Source organism: Camellia sinensis, chromosome 1 (genome assembly GCF_055761805.1).
Source record: "Camellia sinensis isolate YWXY chromosome 1, ASM5576180v1, whole genome shotgun sequence".
In the NCBI taxonomy this organism is placed as follows: domain Eukaryota; kingdom Viridiplantae; phylum Streptophyta; class Magnoliopsida; order Ericales; family Theaceae; genus Camellia; species Camellia sinensis.
In genome coordinates, this window is record NC_138961.1 from 90,032,032 (window position 1) to 90,050,705 (window position 18,674).

The 18,674-nt window shown below is 39.2% G+C and overlaps 1 long non-coding RNA gene and 1 pseudogene across 1 annotated transcript in view; both read left to right on the forward strand.

The window, feature by feature from the left end:
* Positions 1 to 18,674, forward strand: part of LOC145789846 (uncharacterized) — a 282,088-nt gene that overhangs the window by 104,724 nt on the left and 158,690 nt on the right. The window lies entirely within an intron of this gene.
* Positions 3,245 to 5,522, forward strand: LOC114282936 (uncharacterized; annotated as a pseudogene).

Genomic DNA, 18,674 nt, shown 5'->3' on the forward strand with positions numbered 1-18,674 from the left:
CGGGTTCGGGTCGTGACAGGATGAGAGAGCCTCTTTGAGATTCTTACGCTCCATCTCATCACTCGGAGCAATCATGAATGCTTCCCCTTCAATCTCAAAACAACGACGGGGTATAGCTCCACGTTTGCTTCTACATAGTTGAGAATCCTCATCCATTGGATCTAATCCATGGGCAGGTAGATCGCTCCTACTGTCCCTAGGAGCTTGAGGAATTATCTCCTCATTCTCTACTAGGCTACTATGTGCGCCTTCAAGTAGATCTTTCATCTCATAGAGTTCTACTTCTCTAGTTACCTCACCTCTGCTAGGGAAATCCTCCTCTAGGAAATCCACATCTCGTGACTCAATTTCAGTCACACTTCCATCCGGATGCTCCCCAACAAACACGTAGCCCTTAGAATGCTCACTATAGCGAATGAAGATACACTTCTTTCCTCTAGGGCCCAACTTCCCAAACTTATGAGAAGCGTTGTGTATGTAAGCTGCCGAACCCCAAGGCCGCAAATTGCCCAAATCAGGCTTTTTGCCAGTCCACATCTCATATGGGGTGGAAGGAACTGATTTGGAGGGCACACGGTTAAGGACGTAAGCAGTAGTCAATAAAGCATCTCCCTAATAAGAAATGGGAAGATTAGCTTGCGCCATCATTGATCTAACCATGCCAAGCAATGTACGATTCCTTCTCTCCGCTACACCATTTTGCTGCGGAGTCTTAGGAATTGTCAATTGCCTAATGACTCCTTTTTCCTCACAGAGCACTTTAAATTGCTCAGATAGATACTCACGTCCTCGGTCAGTCCTTAGAGCCTTAATGCTCCTGTCTAATTGATTCTCAACCTCATGAACATATTGTCTAAAGCAATCCAATGCTTCTGACTTGTGAGAAATCAAATAAACATGACCAAAACACGTGCAATCATCTATAAATGTGATGAAACAAGGGGCTCCATGTCTTGCCCTCACATTCATTGGTCCACATATATCAGAATGAATAAGTTGAAATGGGACTGATGCCCTTATGGCTTTCCCAAATGGTTTCCTTGTTGCCTTACCAGCAAGACAGTGCTCACAAGTGGGCAAAGTGACTCTAGCGAGTGGGCCTAAAAGACCTTCTCTAGCCAATCTAGTCATCCTATCTTGCCCTATGTGGCCTAATCTGGCATGCCATCTCATAGAATCATTATCACAAAAAAATGCAATATTAGAAACAGAGCCATTGGCATTTTTATTAAAACTAGAATCATCCACATTCAAAACTTAAAAACCATCTGAAAGATAACCAAAACCATAAAAAATTGTTCCCAAATAAATGCTAACACCATTATTCTCAAAACAAAAACTAAAACCAAGGCTCATCATGCTAATAACTGAAACTAAGTTTCGCCGAATATCCGGAGCATAAAGAACATCATGAAGATACAAGGTGCGCCCTCGTCGCATTTCCAGCTTGAATGTGCCAATGCCAAGCACCTCCACACTGGACTCGTTCCCCATGTAAACTTTTCTGCTCCCAGCAAGTACTCGGCGATACTCAACGAACCCTACTCTGTCCCTCGCGATGTGGTCTGTTGCTCTGGAGTCTTCTTCTGCTCAGGGCAATCCCGAGCGAAGTGTCCTTCTTTGTTACAGTTAAAGCATGTCAATTTAGCCTTTGCCTTCTGACCACCTCTCGTGCCCCTACGCTTGAAATTTCTAGTGCCATTGGGCTTAAGCGTAGCTGCTGCTTGCTCCTTAGGGGCACTTTTTGCTTTTCCACGTTTGAGCTAAGAAGTCCTATGTGAGCTTGACTCAACCACCATAGCAGAACCATCAGACTTAGCCACCTCAAGGCACTCAGCCTCTAGCTCCAAATGACGCGACATGTCTTCGAATGTTTTCACACTCTCATTATGCATCATGTTCTGCTTCATCTGCTCCCAAGAATTTGGCAGAGAGCGAATCACAGCTTGTACTTGCTGCTCTTGAGTCAAATTGTGCTCAGCAGCTGCAAGCTCACGTATCATGGCTGACATGACCCTCAAATGCTGCTTTATCGAGTGATGCGCCTTTTTTTGATATGAGTCAAACTTCATAGTCAGCCCACGTAGCTTTGCCAAAGAGGTAATACCAAACTTTTGCTTGAGAGCTTCCCACATCTCAAATGCAGTCGGGCAATGCTCAAACTCACTAATCAAGTCGTTGTGCATGCTGCTCAACATAGTAAAGCGCACACACCGATCTTTGTTACGTCAAGTCTGAAAAGCTTCAAGATCACGACGATGTTGAGCTGTATTGCGCTGCTCTAGCTCAACCATCACTTGTTCAAGTGTGGTCAACACTTCTTGCTCATTGAGGAGGTATTGGATCTTACGGCGCAATATGCCATAATTGTCGCCATCCAATTTCTCTCCCTTAGTTAAGTCTGCCACCACTGTCTTAGCAGCCATTTATACATATAGAGTAAACAAATGCGCATGGGATATTAATGATAGCAACACAAAAAAAATTATTTTGCAGCAAAAAAAAATCTAAATTAAATAATGATAATTTTACACATGTGCCAAGATCGAAAATTTGCTATGCTCGTAATCATCCCTTGCGCCTCTAGTGATAATTATCAAAATTTAATTTAATTCCATGTGCAAAAAACAATCAATCAATCTCCCACTACGTAAGGCATATACAAAGCATGATAAATTCCATACAATAGCATCTTCGTGTAAATTTATAAACAATTCATGCTATATAATGTGCACATATATATACATGATTAAGAAAACATGAAAATACCCAACTAGGCTCTGATACCAATGTAAATCAGCATTATAACGCAGTGGAATAAAAAATACAGTCATACCTTTCCTGCAGAGTCTGAATAGAAAAGATCTCGTGGGTAAATCACGAGCTTCCTGAATCTGATCAGTCAACCCAGCAGTGGGGTGATATTACAACATTGAATATCACCCACACAAATCACAGTATAAAACGGCTTTGATCGTTATTTTTGGGAGAGAGTCAAAATATGGGAAATTTATGTGTGTTTTAGGCTTAACAGGAGGGTCTCAATTTATACATGTATAAGGGAGAGAGGAAAAACCTCCAGCCTTTATGGCTGGTCATTAATGCACCATTAACTTCTGCAATAAAGGCGGGAGTTACAAACCCCATTAATGCAGGAGTTACAAATCCCATTAATGCAGGAGTTACAGTTATAAATTCAAAGCATTGAAATGGTCATGCCACATGGGCGCCCATTTCTAACATATATGTTCCAACAAATCCCGTGGTGCAGAGTCATTACCTCCAAGAATCATAGAATCGAAGTCTGATTTTTATTTGCGAAGGTTATGGGGGTGAACCCAGTGAGGTATGTGGTTCAACAAAGTAACTGTATTGTGGTGCTGTAATTTTCAGGTTTTGTTTGGTTTCTTCATTTTCCATGCCTCGATTATTAAAGCGGTAGGTTTATCATTGTTGGTGACAAGAGAGTGATAGACCTTCTTCACTAGGAAAATGTTTTGCTGCGTGCATTTTGAGCATGTTGACAACCATGAGCACAGAAGGGACCTCACATCATAAAATACAAATTATTATAAAATAAGTGAATGAAGAAAATGTTTCCTACTGCGACTGTGTTAGCTCCCCTTGTAACTATTATTGTCTCATGAATAATGTTCTGAAATTTTCAGGATTTGAAAAAGAAGCCGACATATTTGGTGACATTCACGGTTGGTTGGGATCAGAGGAACATATTAATGCGGCAATTAATAAGGTTACTCACAGATCATTCTGTTACTTCTTTTTATTATTTTGCATGTATAGTGAGGTCTGCATCTTATGTTATTTTTTTATAGTTTTCAGAGGATTTCCAAATATTGCTTTTTCATTATGATGTCCGGACAAGTGAATGGGATGAATTTGAGTGGTCACGGAGGGTGATTCATGTCTGTGTAAGAAAACAAACAAAATGGTAAGATTCTTTAGCATTCATGTAGTTTTGGTGTTCTACCACTCTAGCATCTTTGAGGAAAAGACTATGGCAAGAAAGACAGTAAAATAAGTTATACCAATATTGCATCCTTTTGTAGATTTAATCATTTAAGTGATTGCATTAATTATATAAAAAAAACCATTGAAGTTACTGCACTATAAGATTTGCTACCATTTGTATTGTCTTCTTGCTGATGTGAGAGTTTGTGGGCTCCTGTATCTATAAATTTTTAATCTCGTGCAGGTGGTATGCAAAGCGGTTTCTGCATCCCGATATTGTAGTAGCTTATGACTATATTTTCATCTGGGATGAAGATCTTGGAGTTGAACACTTCAATGGTGAAAAGTAAGTTTCTCTGCTTTGTTTCTTTCTTTTTCCATTTTAGCATTCATGTTTTCTGAAAATCCAGAATTTACATCTTTTCATCTTGGCAAATCTACCAGGTTTTATTCAACTAGTTAAGAAACATGGTCTGGAGATTTCACAACCGGGTCTTGAGCCCAACAATGGACTAACATGGCAGATGACAAAAAGGAGAGGTGACAGATAACTTCACAAGTACACTCTACTGTTTCACTCTGAGATTACCCACCCCAAACACACAACAAACAAAAAAGGAAGTAAAATTTTCAGCTCAGTTTGGTTTGATTTTCAAAAACTGTTTTAAATTTATTTTTTTTAAAAAATGAAAAATTAATTTGGTATAAGAAAAATATATCATTTTTATATTATCTTTTTGGAGGTTAGGAATAATTTTTAAAAATATGTTTGTCGTATTTATTTTTGTCAAAACAATTTCTATTTTTTTTTAAAAAAAAAATTCAGAAAACTATTTCTAAAATTCAAACCAAACAGGGCCTTCCCCTTAATATTTGATGTTTACATGGACTCTTTTGAATGCATGATGCATGAATATGCCAATCACATGACACTGGACAAGGAATAATCGTCTGTCATGTCTAGTTCTACGTGCACCCTCCAAGCATGTTTGGTAATTTAATTGTATGGTATAAATGTACATTAATTCCTTTATTATGTTATTTTTGTAGCCCGTTTGCTTCCAAATGAGTGAACTGTCCACGTGTAATGCTCTATGCTACATAATAAAAGTAGCCTGTTTATGTTTTATCTAATGCAGAATGGCAATGTAGAGAAGCCAATGGATTTTTGTTGTCTAGAGAGAGAATGGCAGTGCTAGTAAGAAACGATGGAGTGAAGACTTGCCGGAAATAAAAAGTGGACAGAATGTTGAAATGTAGACAAAGATGCTGACTTGGCACCTTTTTTTTTTTTTTTGGCTCATTCGACACAGGATGCTAACTTGGCACCAAAAGAAGCGTGCCAGTTATGTGTAGGCAACACAGGGAATTCATGTGCAGTTGATGCAGGGGATAGTTTTAATGTTATTGCTTATTGTTGCAGCCATCTGATGGGTGGACCCTTTGCTTTGCCAATGTTAAAGGCCTTTTGTGTTCCTAATTATGGTTGTGCATTGCCAATTGCCAAGCAGTGGGGATTACAAGCTGTCATTGGAGTGGTTATAAAATTATGAAAGTGTCTTATTACTTAAATAATTTGACATTAAGTTATTCCTTTTGGATGGTTGAAAGTGGTTATAAAATTATGAAAGTGTCTTATTACTTAATTATGTATTGTTTTGTTTATATACATGGTATAGGTTGTACGGAATACATACAAGTTATGGACAAATTAAAAATAAAATAAAATAATATCATGTTTTTGGCCACTAAATAATTGGTTGCCAAAAAGGCAGTAAATATTTTTAGTGGCTAAATAGTTAGTAGCTAAAAAAAATAAAATGAATAAAAAAAATTTTGGGCAATTAAAATTTTAGCAGCCAAATAAAAAAATAGACTTTAGGCGATTAAATTTTTAGTAGCTAAAAAAATTACACTTTAGGCGACTAGAACATTTAGTAGTTAAAACAAATAAGATGAACAAAAAAATATTTTTGGCTACTAAATGAATTAGTCATGGAAAATAAATTTAGTTTGGGCAACTAAATGTTTTAGTCACTAAAAATGCGATATAAATTTTTTTGAAAGCTTTTGGCGACTGAAAGATTGGTCGCCAATTTAGCCTATTAACGACTAAAGTTTTTTTTGTCGCCATTACCTTTACTTTTGGTGACTACTTCTTTAGTTGTCAATTTAGGACTTTCGGCGACTAAATTTTTTTAGTCACCAATACTGTCTTTCCGTGACCAAGTTGGCGACCAAACTATTTATTCGGGAAAACCTTCTGGTGACTAAAAATATGACTTTCGGCGACTAAAAATTTAGTCGCCAAAAGTGCAATTTCTTCTAGTGAAAATTGTTCAAACACTTCACTAGGCAATCAGATAAGCCGCAACACAACTCTCTCTTATTTTTCCTTTAAAATACATGCTCTTAGAAGTTTTAAACATTCATTTCAGATGTGTTTTAATGGCATTCTTGTGTTAAAAACGAAAGGAGTTAAGCATTGGTTCTACCCTTCTTGTATTTTTGTTAATCGGTATAAGACTACATTTTTCCATATCAACCTCTCAAACTTTCCAAAGGCACACATGCACCTTAAATTTATGATTTTAATACATATTATTTATCATGTTTTCATCACAAAAGAAGTGGAAAATTTCCCTAGTTGGCCTCTTTTCTCACCAATTTTCTTATTTCAAGAACTATGCCAGAAAAATATATTTTACAGCCAACTTGAAAAAATTATAGAAAAATGTATAAAAATCTTATGGACCTAGGTTTTATGTAAAAATCTTCCTTAAGAAGTTCTCTTTTAAGGAAAACTGGTTTCATTGACAAAGAGTGAGCGGTTTGTAAGAAAACCAATTTTCGTAACGATCGACGAATCTGGACAGCGCTGGAGTGTTTCTTAAATAACTAAAAATCTAGAAAAGCTATCACATTTCCGAAACATGTTCTGAAAACTAGATTAAATTCTCTACGAACCACAGAAAGGCTAGGTTCGGGAAAGATCTGAAATAGCCCTTTTGATTTTCATCTTTAAATGGTATTCAATTTGGAAATTTAGTTTTGCATGGGTGTCTTATGCTCATGTGTTCATGAGTATGCTTATTAGTACGTGATCATGTCTTGGGATGTCATTGCATGTGTTATGGTTATGTTCCTTATCTTCTTCAATTGATGACGTTCATTCTTATGTGGATATTACTACCTTGTTAAGTTGTTCTAACTTTAATTTAAAATATTTAACTCAACGGAAAACTTAATTGGGGTTGTATTGGGTTTTCGATCACTTGAATATTGAAGAGATGATAATGTGTTATGTATGAATTGATGGGATGTGCTTCCTAATTGAAGGTTAATTCTTGCGCAAGCGGTTGTCGTGTAAACCCTAGAATGGAACTGACGTATTTGAACTCTTTGCGATGGTTTGATTGGTGAGATAAGGTTGGGTCCGAATAGGACATTCAGGAGGATAAAACATTTTTGGAAGGATAAGGTTGGATTTTAGGTGATAATTTTTTTTTTCATTTCGTTGTCCCTTTTGAGGCCCTGCGGTCGGCGCTACACGGTATATAACCGTTGGTAGGCATCCGAGGTAAGTTCTGCAACAAAGTAGTAAAAGGGGAAGTTTCGAATAGTCCGGTGTCCAATTCTTGTGGTTGGGAGGATGAAATCTCTTTGGGGGATTTGTAAAATACTAACATCTGACCTTGTAATCATTGTTATTGACTTGAATATCATGCTTCAGTACTTGCTTGTTATAAACGTGATGGTGTATTGGATTGGGAAAAAGGGACGGGATGTGTGTGCATTTACTGGGCAATCAAAGCTCATGGCATTTCATGCCAGGTATTAAAGACTATTAGACCAGTCGAAGGCAACACTGAAGCATTTGAGGACATACGACTACCCTAGGAGGATTAGAAACAAGTTTGTAAACGTGTTTTGAGATTGTAAGTGATAGATTGCTTGTTGTATTTAAGGCATGATTTTGTAATTTGTATATATATAACATTTGTAACCTATCCTTATACTTCGACAACTTGTGACAACTGGGTCTACTTTGTTTCTCTTCTTCGCCCCCGTTCTTCTTTTCCTTCGTTGGGACTGGAACATCTGGGGGTAGTTCTCAAATTAGAGCCCTTGTTCTTCTTGTATTCAATGTTGAATGTCGATAGTTCCGAAAGGTGCGGGGTCAGGTCCAGAGCGCTTGGGAAGCGAGTTGGAAAATTCTGGGCTGCTGGGCTAGGACCACACGTGCAGGGCCCTAGGCCGCATGTGCAAGAAGAGGGGATTTCAGGGGGTTGCATTCTGCTTAAAATGCATGAGTGGAGTGAGGTGCAGGAGAGGGGCACCGCACGTGCGGGGAGGTGCGCCGCACGTGCGGCAGACAGGGTAGTCCGAGCCTTTTTTTTTTATTCCTTTTTTTGGCCGAATTGTATATCATTTTTGGGCTTTTCTCCCACACTCTAAACCCTATTTTCTCCTCCTTCTCTCTAGAAACTCTCACGAAAACACAAAAACTCCTTGATTTTGTCACCCCTTGGATCAAGATTCACCATCATCATCACCTCTCCATCTCAAGCTTTGGAGATCAAAAACTAGGGCTCCTTGGGTGTAGTGGGAATTAAAGAGTTTTCCATCATGAAGTTAGGGTTCCGTCTCCATTCTTCATCAAACATTGAGGCAGGGATTTCTTGAGTCATAGATACATGTTTTGCTTCATAAATTTGGATTTTAAAGCTTCCATGAGGTTGTTGTGTTGATTTTAATTTTGCTCTAAATGAAGAGAGACAGAAAGGGAGTTTTGAAAGAGGGGTCTAAATCTCAACTTTCTTTTTATCCATTAGGATGTCCTTTCCATAAAAACTGAAGATGGATGATTTTGGTAGGATTCATTAAGAAAATGGGAAAAAGTTTTGTCTTGGATGAAGAACACTAGAATTTGGGGGTTTTGGGAAAACATGAAAATACACACGAACTTCTTTTATTCTTGCATCAAGAGAATGAATAAGAGTAAAATTTATCAAATGTTTAGCAAAATTGCATCCCACTTGATCTACGAGAAATAAGATGTCATTTTAGCATTTTTGCAAAATGTGTGAATATGGATTGTTATAATATGGCAAGTTGTTGTGCACCATGGATGGTAAGATTTGTAAGTATCAAAGATTAATGTTTGAAAACATCATATATAGTCTGGATGAGATTAAATTCTAAGACTTGTGAAATGAAAAAATTGTAGTACGTGTTGATGGTATGTGATCTTGTGAAAGAACCATGAAGAGAGGAAATGGGAAATGTAATTGATGTCATTATTGTAGAGGTAATTGAAGTGGGGAAATACTATGAGACACGGAAAGATCATGGCATTGCATATTCATTGAACTATTATTTTACATTGTGAATTTCGATTGAAAATATCTACTTCATGAAAGAAAATGATGTTGTAATAAGAACTATGGAAATGTGGCATGGGCTAAATACGTAGTAAGTCCGGATAGGGGCTGTTGTTAAACTTGATAAGTTGGCCTGAGTATCCATGGTGAAAGACCAGAAAATCACGCAGATAGGTGTCGAGCCTTCCGGTTAATACCGGTAAAAATGACAATTGGGTAGTACTTGTAGAGTCTACTTGCAGACACTAGCCCAGGGATTACCAGTGTCGTATTTACCGCCCCTGTTGATTAAAATTGGGAGTTTTGAAATGTGTTGAGGATGCAAGCTTTTATTGAAAAATGGAAATCTTTGAGAAGAGCATGAAATGAAATTTTATTTAAAAAGGGCATTGTATGGCATTGGCATTGCATTTACATTGAAAATTGCATAACTGTATATACTTTGTGAGAATTCTCTACAGGGCTTTATGCTCACCCCTATGGGACTTTGGTGCAGGTAAAGATGTGGTGATCCTACCAAACTGAAGGCGTGGATATTTTTGTGAAGAGTAAATAGCTCTCTTATTTTTGTTGAGATTTAATTGCTAGCTAAAGGCTATTTTTGCATGGGTCCGAGAGGCCACTTTTGTGTAACCGGGCTTTTTCCTTGGAAGATGTAAGCCTTCAAGGGTATTTTATTGTTTTGAGAGTGGATGCTTCACATGCTATAGATTCATGTGTTCTTTTCCTCGTTGAATGTATACTGCATGTGGAACTTTTGTATCAAACTCATTCATTAAACGTGTGAAGATGGAAGGATTATTGTCATTGTTTAGTGAATGCTTGTTAATGTGGATAGTTCATGTTGAATTATTTGGGGGCGTTACAACTTGGTATCAGAGCCACTAGGCTTGAATACTTGGGGCTCGCGGGAAGTGGTTGTTACACCACAATGGGTTCATTTTGCATGATCAGGAAATGCTTGTTTATTTGTGATTATGTGATAGCATGCTTACGTGACTATGTAGGTACGGGATTGGACTTTTGGGATGTCATTTGCGCCTTTTAGATTCCTTGAAGTCTTATTAGAAGGGTACTTGTTCAATACTCCTTCTGCTAAGAGTTCTTGGTTTCTCATGGGAGGAATCTCATCACTAAAGGATAATTCGTATGTGTTTATGTGACTATGTGCTTATGTGGAGTGAATCAAATTGCTTGTCTGTTAAGATGTATATAATTGTCATAGATTGACATGTGAGGCAAGTTGTGAGCACATTTGGAATTATGTGCTAAATTATCTATCTTGTTCCTTAATTAGGACGTCAAGAAGGGTTAAAAATCGTGGTGGTAGAAGCGGAAGACATGGAAGGGGCTGCCGAGGTGTGCATGGAGTACCGATTCATGAGGTGCCGATGCAAGAAGAGGGTTTAGGCCAAGCTAACATGGCCGAACATGTCACATCCCAGAACCCACCCCTTAAATTTCGGGCATGACCTATGCAGACATGGGCATTAAACATGATATACACAATATAGGGAGCCTGAACGGAAGCATTTAATATCAAAGAAAAACATCAAAACATATCTATTGAGCTACAATTGACATGCCAGGATCACGCACATCATAACAAGAAAATAATATACAAAAACACGCATCCGACCATCAGTTATATACGTATATATATACAGATGCAGCCCTAGGATGGGACGTATGAAAAAAATATTATTTACAGTCCAACTATAATCGACAACGAAAGAACGAACCCCAAAGCCCAACAAAAATTCACTAAATGCACGGGCGTCTCCAAGTGCCTGGTTATACTTAGGTTGACAAAAGGGAGACGGGTATCGGGGTTAGGACTGACCTCCCGGTTGAGCACCTACAGAAACAGACAAAATACAGAGTGAGCTACGCTCAGTGAATAATAGTATACTCAAAGTAAGATACATAATATGTACTTCAGAGTTCACACGGTTAAGCCAATGTTGTGTCACCTTCAGAACGGCCTTAGGCCCAGACATAACAGAACGGCCATCGGCCTAGAAATAACAGAATGGCCATTGGCCTCGAAATATCAGAATGGCCATTGGCCCAGAAATATCAGAAATGTACACAAACTTCCTTCACGTTTACATTCACTTTACTTTCTAACCAACATACACGTAATGTAGTGATTCACGGAAAGCAGAACGGCAATAGTGATAAGCATTAATGGTAAATGAATATATAGCCATTGCACTATACTCACAGTGTTGTGGCGGGACGCGACCTCCTCCCGGAGTGTGCCCTACACATATAGAACTCACAATTTAGTTCAAACTCTTCTTTAATTTACATTTCAATCGTTAACTTCCAGTACATTAAAAAACATTTTAAACATTTCAAATATTAATTTCAACTGTCCCAGGGGGTCAAACAGGTCAAAAGAAGCAAACCATTTTTTTCCACCTTGGGCCGTACGTGCGGCAGTGAGCCCCGCACGTGCCTTTCAGACAGTGTTCCAGCCCAAATTTTGCCCCAATTGCCGAACGTGCGGCAGTTACTCCCGCACGTGCGGCGATTCTGCCAAAAACCTGTCCGAAATTCTCCAAAAATCCAATTCTTTGATGGGTTCAACAAGGTCCAAAATAGATCTTTAAAGTCATAAAACATGGTCTAAACATAACGTAATTTAGGAGATATAACATGTGGACACATGATTCCATTGCCAAACATAAATCTTGTACAAAGTATTACAAACATATATTCATTTGAGTGCAACTCAATTCTTGTCCCTAGCATTTCATGATCATATCATAAACATGGAGAATTTTATACACTAAGAGCATCCAAGTCCATAATTAAGCATGATCATGCATAGATAAGGAATAGGATGAAATTTAACTCTAAATCAATCTAACATAAACTTATCTTCTCAATTAAATCCAACACATCCCACATCAAAGAAAATTCTACTCACACACCAAGAATTCCTATCCAAGACAAGAGAGGAGGTAATTAAGGTATAATCTACACAAATATTTTACATACCTTGAGTTTAAGTCTTCCAAATTCTCAACACCCTTGGAGGATCTTCTTCACCCTACCTCTCAAACCCCTCTCTAACCCAATCTTTTCTCTCATGTTGCCTCTAGGTCAAGGTGTTTAAGGAACATTATACATAGATATATATATATATATATATACACACAATGTGAATAAGGACAAATATCAATCGTTTAATCATCCCAAATTGAAATCTCACCGACATGCCTAATATTACCTAAAAATTATGCTGAGCTCAAATATAACATCAATTTCGGATTATCATGCCTCTAAGGCTCCCAATTTATGTTCTAAACATTTTAAATGCACAGACGTTTTTCTTATCCAACAGATAAAATCACAAATTGTTTTCATCAAGCATTTAAAGGCACAAAATAAGGGACTAATTATGTTAGAAGCACATGCGAGGGTCGGGTTATTACACTCTCCCCCCCTTAAATAAGTTTGGTCCCACAAACTTGTATTACCTTAAGATGAAAACAGATATGGATATTGGTGTCGCATATCCTCCTCTTTTTCCCAAGTTGCTTCGGTTCCGTAATGCTCTTGACATTCGACTTTTACCATTGGAATCTCTCGATTTCGTAATTGCTTCACTTGTCGGTCCAGAATTCGAACTGGTTTCTCTTCATAAGTTAACTTGTCATCTAGCATAATTTGGTGATAATCTATCTCGTGTGTCGGGTCCGGTAGGTATCCTCGAAGCATAGAAACATGGAACACGTTATGGACTTGGCTCATATTTGGCGGGAGGGCAACTTGGTAAGCGACCGGATCCACTCTTTCCCGAATTTGGAAAGGACCAACATACCAGCGTGTTAACTTACCCCTTTTTCCAAATCTCGGATGTCCTTTCATTGGGGTGACTTTCACGAACACATGACTATCCACTTCAAATTCCAAATTCCTTCGTCGGTTATCCGCATAGCTTTTCTGTCTACTTTGAGCAGTTTTTAGTCTTTCCTGAATAAGTCGAACCTTTTCAGTTGTCAATTGCACAATTTCAGGCCCTAGCAATGATCTATCTCCAACTTTGGCCTAACACACGGGGGAACGACACGGTCTTCCATATAAAGCTTCATAAGGTGCCATCTCAATACTCGAATGATAACTGTTGTTGTATGGAAACTCTACCAACGGTAAGTGGGTTCCCCAACTTTCCTGAAAATCCAACACACACATACGGAGCATATCTTCCAGAGTTTGTATCGTTCTCTCGGACTGACCGTCGATCTGAGGGTGAAAAGTTGTGCTAAATTTGAGTTCTGTACCCATAGCTTCTAGCAGACTTTGCCAGAATCTTGAAACAAACTTTGGATCCCTATCTGACACAATTGAGACTGGAACACCATAAAGCCTGACAATTTCATTCACATAAAGTACTGCGAGTTTATCTGCATTATATTGAGTCTTCACTGCTAGGAAGTGAGCAGACTTAGTCAATCGGTCCACAATCGCCAACACAGAATTCATACCCCGAGGAGTCCGTGGTAACCCTACAACAAAATCCATAGTCAAATGTTCCCACTTCCATTCCGGGATTGGAAGGGGTTGCAACAACCCTGCTGGTCTTTCATGTTCTGCCTTTGCTTGCTGGCACTGTAAACATTTAGAAACAAATTCTGCGATCTCCTTTTTCATTCCTAGCCACCAAAAATTTTGTTTCAAATCTTGGTACATTTTGGTGCTTCCCGGATGCATCGCAAACTTCGAGGCATGTGCTTCTTCCATTAGTTTCCGTTTAAGTTCCAACACATTGGGGACGCATATTCTGTTTTGAAACTTGAGTACCAAATCCACCGAACTGAATCTCGGTTTTGGTTTTGTCTCCAACTCATCACATACTTTCCGTAGGGTTTCATCTTCTATTTGATGTAGTTTGATCTCTTCAAGTAAAGTTGGTTGAGCCATCACTGCTGCCACTATGGCTTCCTGTTCATGTACGACAAGATCTATCTTCATTTTATACAATTCACTCCTCAACTCCTTTTGTTCTGTAAACAAATTTGTCAAGTTTCCCACGTTCTTTCGACCAAGCGCATCTGCAACTATGTTGGCTTTACCAGGATGGTAATGAATCTGTAAATCATAATCTTTAATTAGCTCTAACCAACACCGTTGCCGCATATTCAACTCTTTCTGAGTGAAAAGGTACTTGAGACTTTTGTGATCGGTATAAACTTCGCAAGTAGTGCCATACAGATAATGTCGCCGTATCTTCAACGCAAAAACTACTGCTGCTAGCTCAAGATCGTGGGTGGGATAATTCTGTTCATGGGGTTTCAACTGTCGAGAAGCATAAGCGATAACTCTTCCATTTTACAAAAGTACACAACCAAGCCCTTTATGCGAAGCATCACTGTAGATCACAAACCCCTCGGTACTGGATGGTAAGGCCAAGACTGGTGATGTGGTCAACTTTGTTTTCAACTCCTGGAAGGCAACTTCCCGTTCCTCTGTCCATTCAAATGCAACTCCTTTTCGAGTTAATTGTGTAAGCGGCATACCGATTTTGGCAAAATCTTGAACAAACCTCCTGTAATAACCAGCTAATCCCATAAAACTTCGTACCTCAGTCACTTTGGTAGAAGTTGGCCAATTCACGATCGCCTCAATTTTGTGTGGGTCAACAGAGACTCTGTCTTTTGTTATTACATGCCCCAGAAATGCTATCTCATGTAGCCAGAATTCACATTTCTTTAGCTTTGCATACAGCTTCTTTTCTCGGGGTGTTTGAAGGATTATACGAAGATGATTCGCATGAGCCTCTGCACTCTTTGAATATATCAGGATATCATCGATGAAGACTACCACAAACTCATCCAAATAAGGTTTAAAGACACGATTCATTAGATCCATAAATGCTGCCGGTGCGTTAGTAACTCCAAAGGGCATGACGAGAAATTCATAATGACCGTATCGGGTTCAAAAAGCTGTCTTCTCCACGTCTTCAGCTTTAACTTTCAATTGGTGGTATCCAGATCGCAAATCAATTTTTGTAAAGACCTGCGCCCCTTGTAACTGGTCAAATAAATCATCGATCCGAGGTAAGGAGTACTTGTTTTTTATTGTCACTTTGTTGAGTTCCCTATAGTCAATACACAACCGAAGTGTTCTATCCTTCTTTTTCACAAACAGAACTGGCGCACCCCAAGGAGATACACTCGGACGGATGAAGCCTTTATCAATCAATTCTTGTAATCGAATCTTTAATTCTTTCATTTCAACTGGTGACATCCTATACGGAGTCTTCAAAATAGGTTGTGTTCCCGGCGCCACTTCAATTGTAAACTCAATTTCACGGTCTATTAACTGCCCCGACAATTCTTCCAAAAAAAATGTACAAATTCACAAACAACTGGAATCAGATCAGTATTTCCATTCATCACTTGCCCTTGCAAAACACTGCCTAAGAACCCCTGACACCCTTTCTGAATTAGCTTGCAAGCCTTTGCTGCAGAAATCAAATATGGCGGTGAAGCCACTTCCTGTCCCTGAAAAATAGATTCTAGTTGTCCCAGAGGGTGGAAACTGATTTGCTTGTTTAGACAATCTATAGTTGCACCATATTCACTCAACCAGTCTATGCCCAGGATAACATCAAAATAGGTCAAGTCAAGAGGTAACAGATTAGCATATACCCGGACATCCCCAATTTGGAGTTCACAAGCAAAATACACAGAAGCATAGATCATAGAATCTCCCAAAGGTGAAGACACACATAACACATATGACAAATTTTCCTCAGATTTATCTAAATTTTGCACAAATAATTTTGACACAAAAGAATGAGTAGAGCCAAAATCAAACAGTACATGAGCAGAATAACCATGAACCATAAATGTACCTGACACCACTGTCGCAGCATTCTGCACATCCCCCAGAACTAGTGCAAATACTCTACCTTGCCTCGTAGTGTCTTTGTTGTTAGTAGGTTTTGCAACTGACTTAGTGTTGGAATTTGGTGCAGATCCTACTGAACTTGTAATAGCTTTGTTATTATTTTGTTGCTTCCCTTAAGGACAATCCCTTATCAAATGACCCATTTTTCCACATCGAAAACATGCTCCAGACAGTCAGTGGCAAACCCCACGGTGCTTCCTTCCAAATTCTGAACACACTGGGGCTGAATCTTGAGTAGAAGCGGTTGTGCTGGAGGTTCCTAAATTTTGCTTCTTATTTGGCGGAGTAATTGTGCCCTTTACTCGTTGAGTATTCTGCCTCTTCCCTTTCCATTCGGAGATTCGGTTCTGAGCAGCGAGGTTTCCTTCTGCTATAACAGCCCTCTCCAACACAGCGACATAAGTGGATAACATCAGCATGTTGACCTTGTCCAATATAGCACTCCGTAGTCCCCCTTCAAATTTGCGCGCCTTCTTGTAATTGGTGTCTACCATGTGAGGTGCAAACCGTGCTAGTTCTGCAAATTGAGCTTCATACTCAGCAACGGTCTTGTTCCCTTGTCAAAAAGTCTCAAATTCGGTCACCTTTTTGTCTCGTATGCTTTGGGGAAAGTACTTGTCATAAAATAACTCCAAGAATATGCCCCATGCTAATCCCGGATTTATAGTTCTCATAAGCATCCACCATCTCCGCGCCTCATCCTCAAGAGTGAAAGCAGCCAGTTGAACTTTTTGGACTTCGGTGCAAGGGATAACTTTGAATAATTTTTCTACGCCCAACATCCATGCCTCGGCTTTCATTGGTTCTATTCCTCCGTTGAATGACGCAGGTTTCATCTTTTTGAACTCCTATCTAAGGGTAATGGTTTGGTCTTCTGCATGGACATCTTGTACTACTGGTGGAGGCACCGGTGGTGGTGGCAGTTGTTGTTGTGGCTGTTGTTGTTGTTGTTGTTGCCGTAGGGTTTCTGCCATTTCCATCATCATTCTTTGCATCCTGTCCAATCTTGTAAAAGTGGCATCTCCCGGGTCTTCTGCTCTGGTTCTCACCATAATATACACAACAATCAAGTATATACCGTACACATAATTCAAAAATGTTAGCATTAACAGAGTACGCTTAACGTTGCTATCGATCTTTCGTATACTTCCAGGATTTCATGCATGCTACCTAAAACTAGTCTAGACAACCTAATGCTCAATGGATCCGTGTGTGAGATAGCAACTCGTGCTCTGATACCACAGTTACATCCCAGAACCCGCCCCTAAAAGTTCGAGCATGACCTATGTAGACATGGGCATTAAACCTGATATACACAATATAAGGGGCCTGAACGGAAGCATTTAATATCAAAGAACAACATCAAAACATATCCATTGAGCTACTATTGACATGCCAGGATCACGCACATCATAACAAGAAAATAATATACAGAAACACGCATCCGACCATCAGTTACATATGTATATATATACAGATACAGCCCTAGGATGGGGCGTATGACAAAAATATTATTTACAGTCCAACTATAATCGACAACGAGAGAACGAACCCAAAAGCCCAACAAAAATTCACTAAATGCACGGGCGTCTCCAAGTGCCTGGTTATACTTAGGTTGACAAAAGGGAGACGGGTATCGGGGTTAGGACTGACCTCTCGATTGAGCACCTATAGAAACAGACAAAATACAGAGTGAGCTACGCTCAGTGAATAATAGTATACTCAAAGTAAGATACATAATATGTACTTCAGAGTTCACACGGTTAAGCCAATGTTGTGTCACCTTCAGAACAGCCTTAGGCCCAGACATAACAGAACGGCCATTAGCCTAGAAATAACAGAACGACCATTGGCCCCGAAATATCAGAACGACCATTGGCCCAGAAATATTAGAAATGTGCACAAACTTCCTTCGCGTTTACATTCACATTACTTTCTAACCAACATACACGTAATGTAGTGATTCACGGAAAGCAGAACGGTAATAGTGATAAGCATTAACAGTAAATGAATGTACAGCCATTGCACTATTACTCACAGTGTTGTGGCGGGACGCGACTTCCTCCCGGAGTGTGCCCTACACATATAGAACTCACAATTTAGTTCAAACTCTTCTTAAATTTACATTTCAATCGTTAACTTCCAGTACATTAAAAAGCATTTTAAACATTTCAAATATTAATTTCAACTGTCCCAGGGGGTCAAACAGGTCAAAAGAAGCAAACAATTTTTTTCCACCTAGGGCCGCACGTGCGGCTGTGAGCCCCGCACGTGCGGCTGTGAGCCCCGCACATGCGGAAAATCCTCCCGCACGTGCAGCAGTGATTCCCCGCACGTGCAGCTGTGACTCACGCACGTGCTGCGATTCTGCCAAAAACCTGTCCGAAATTCTCC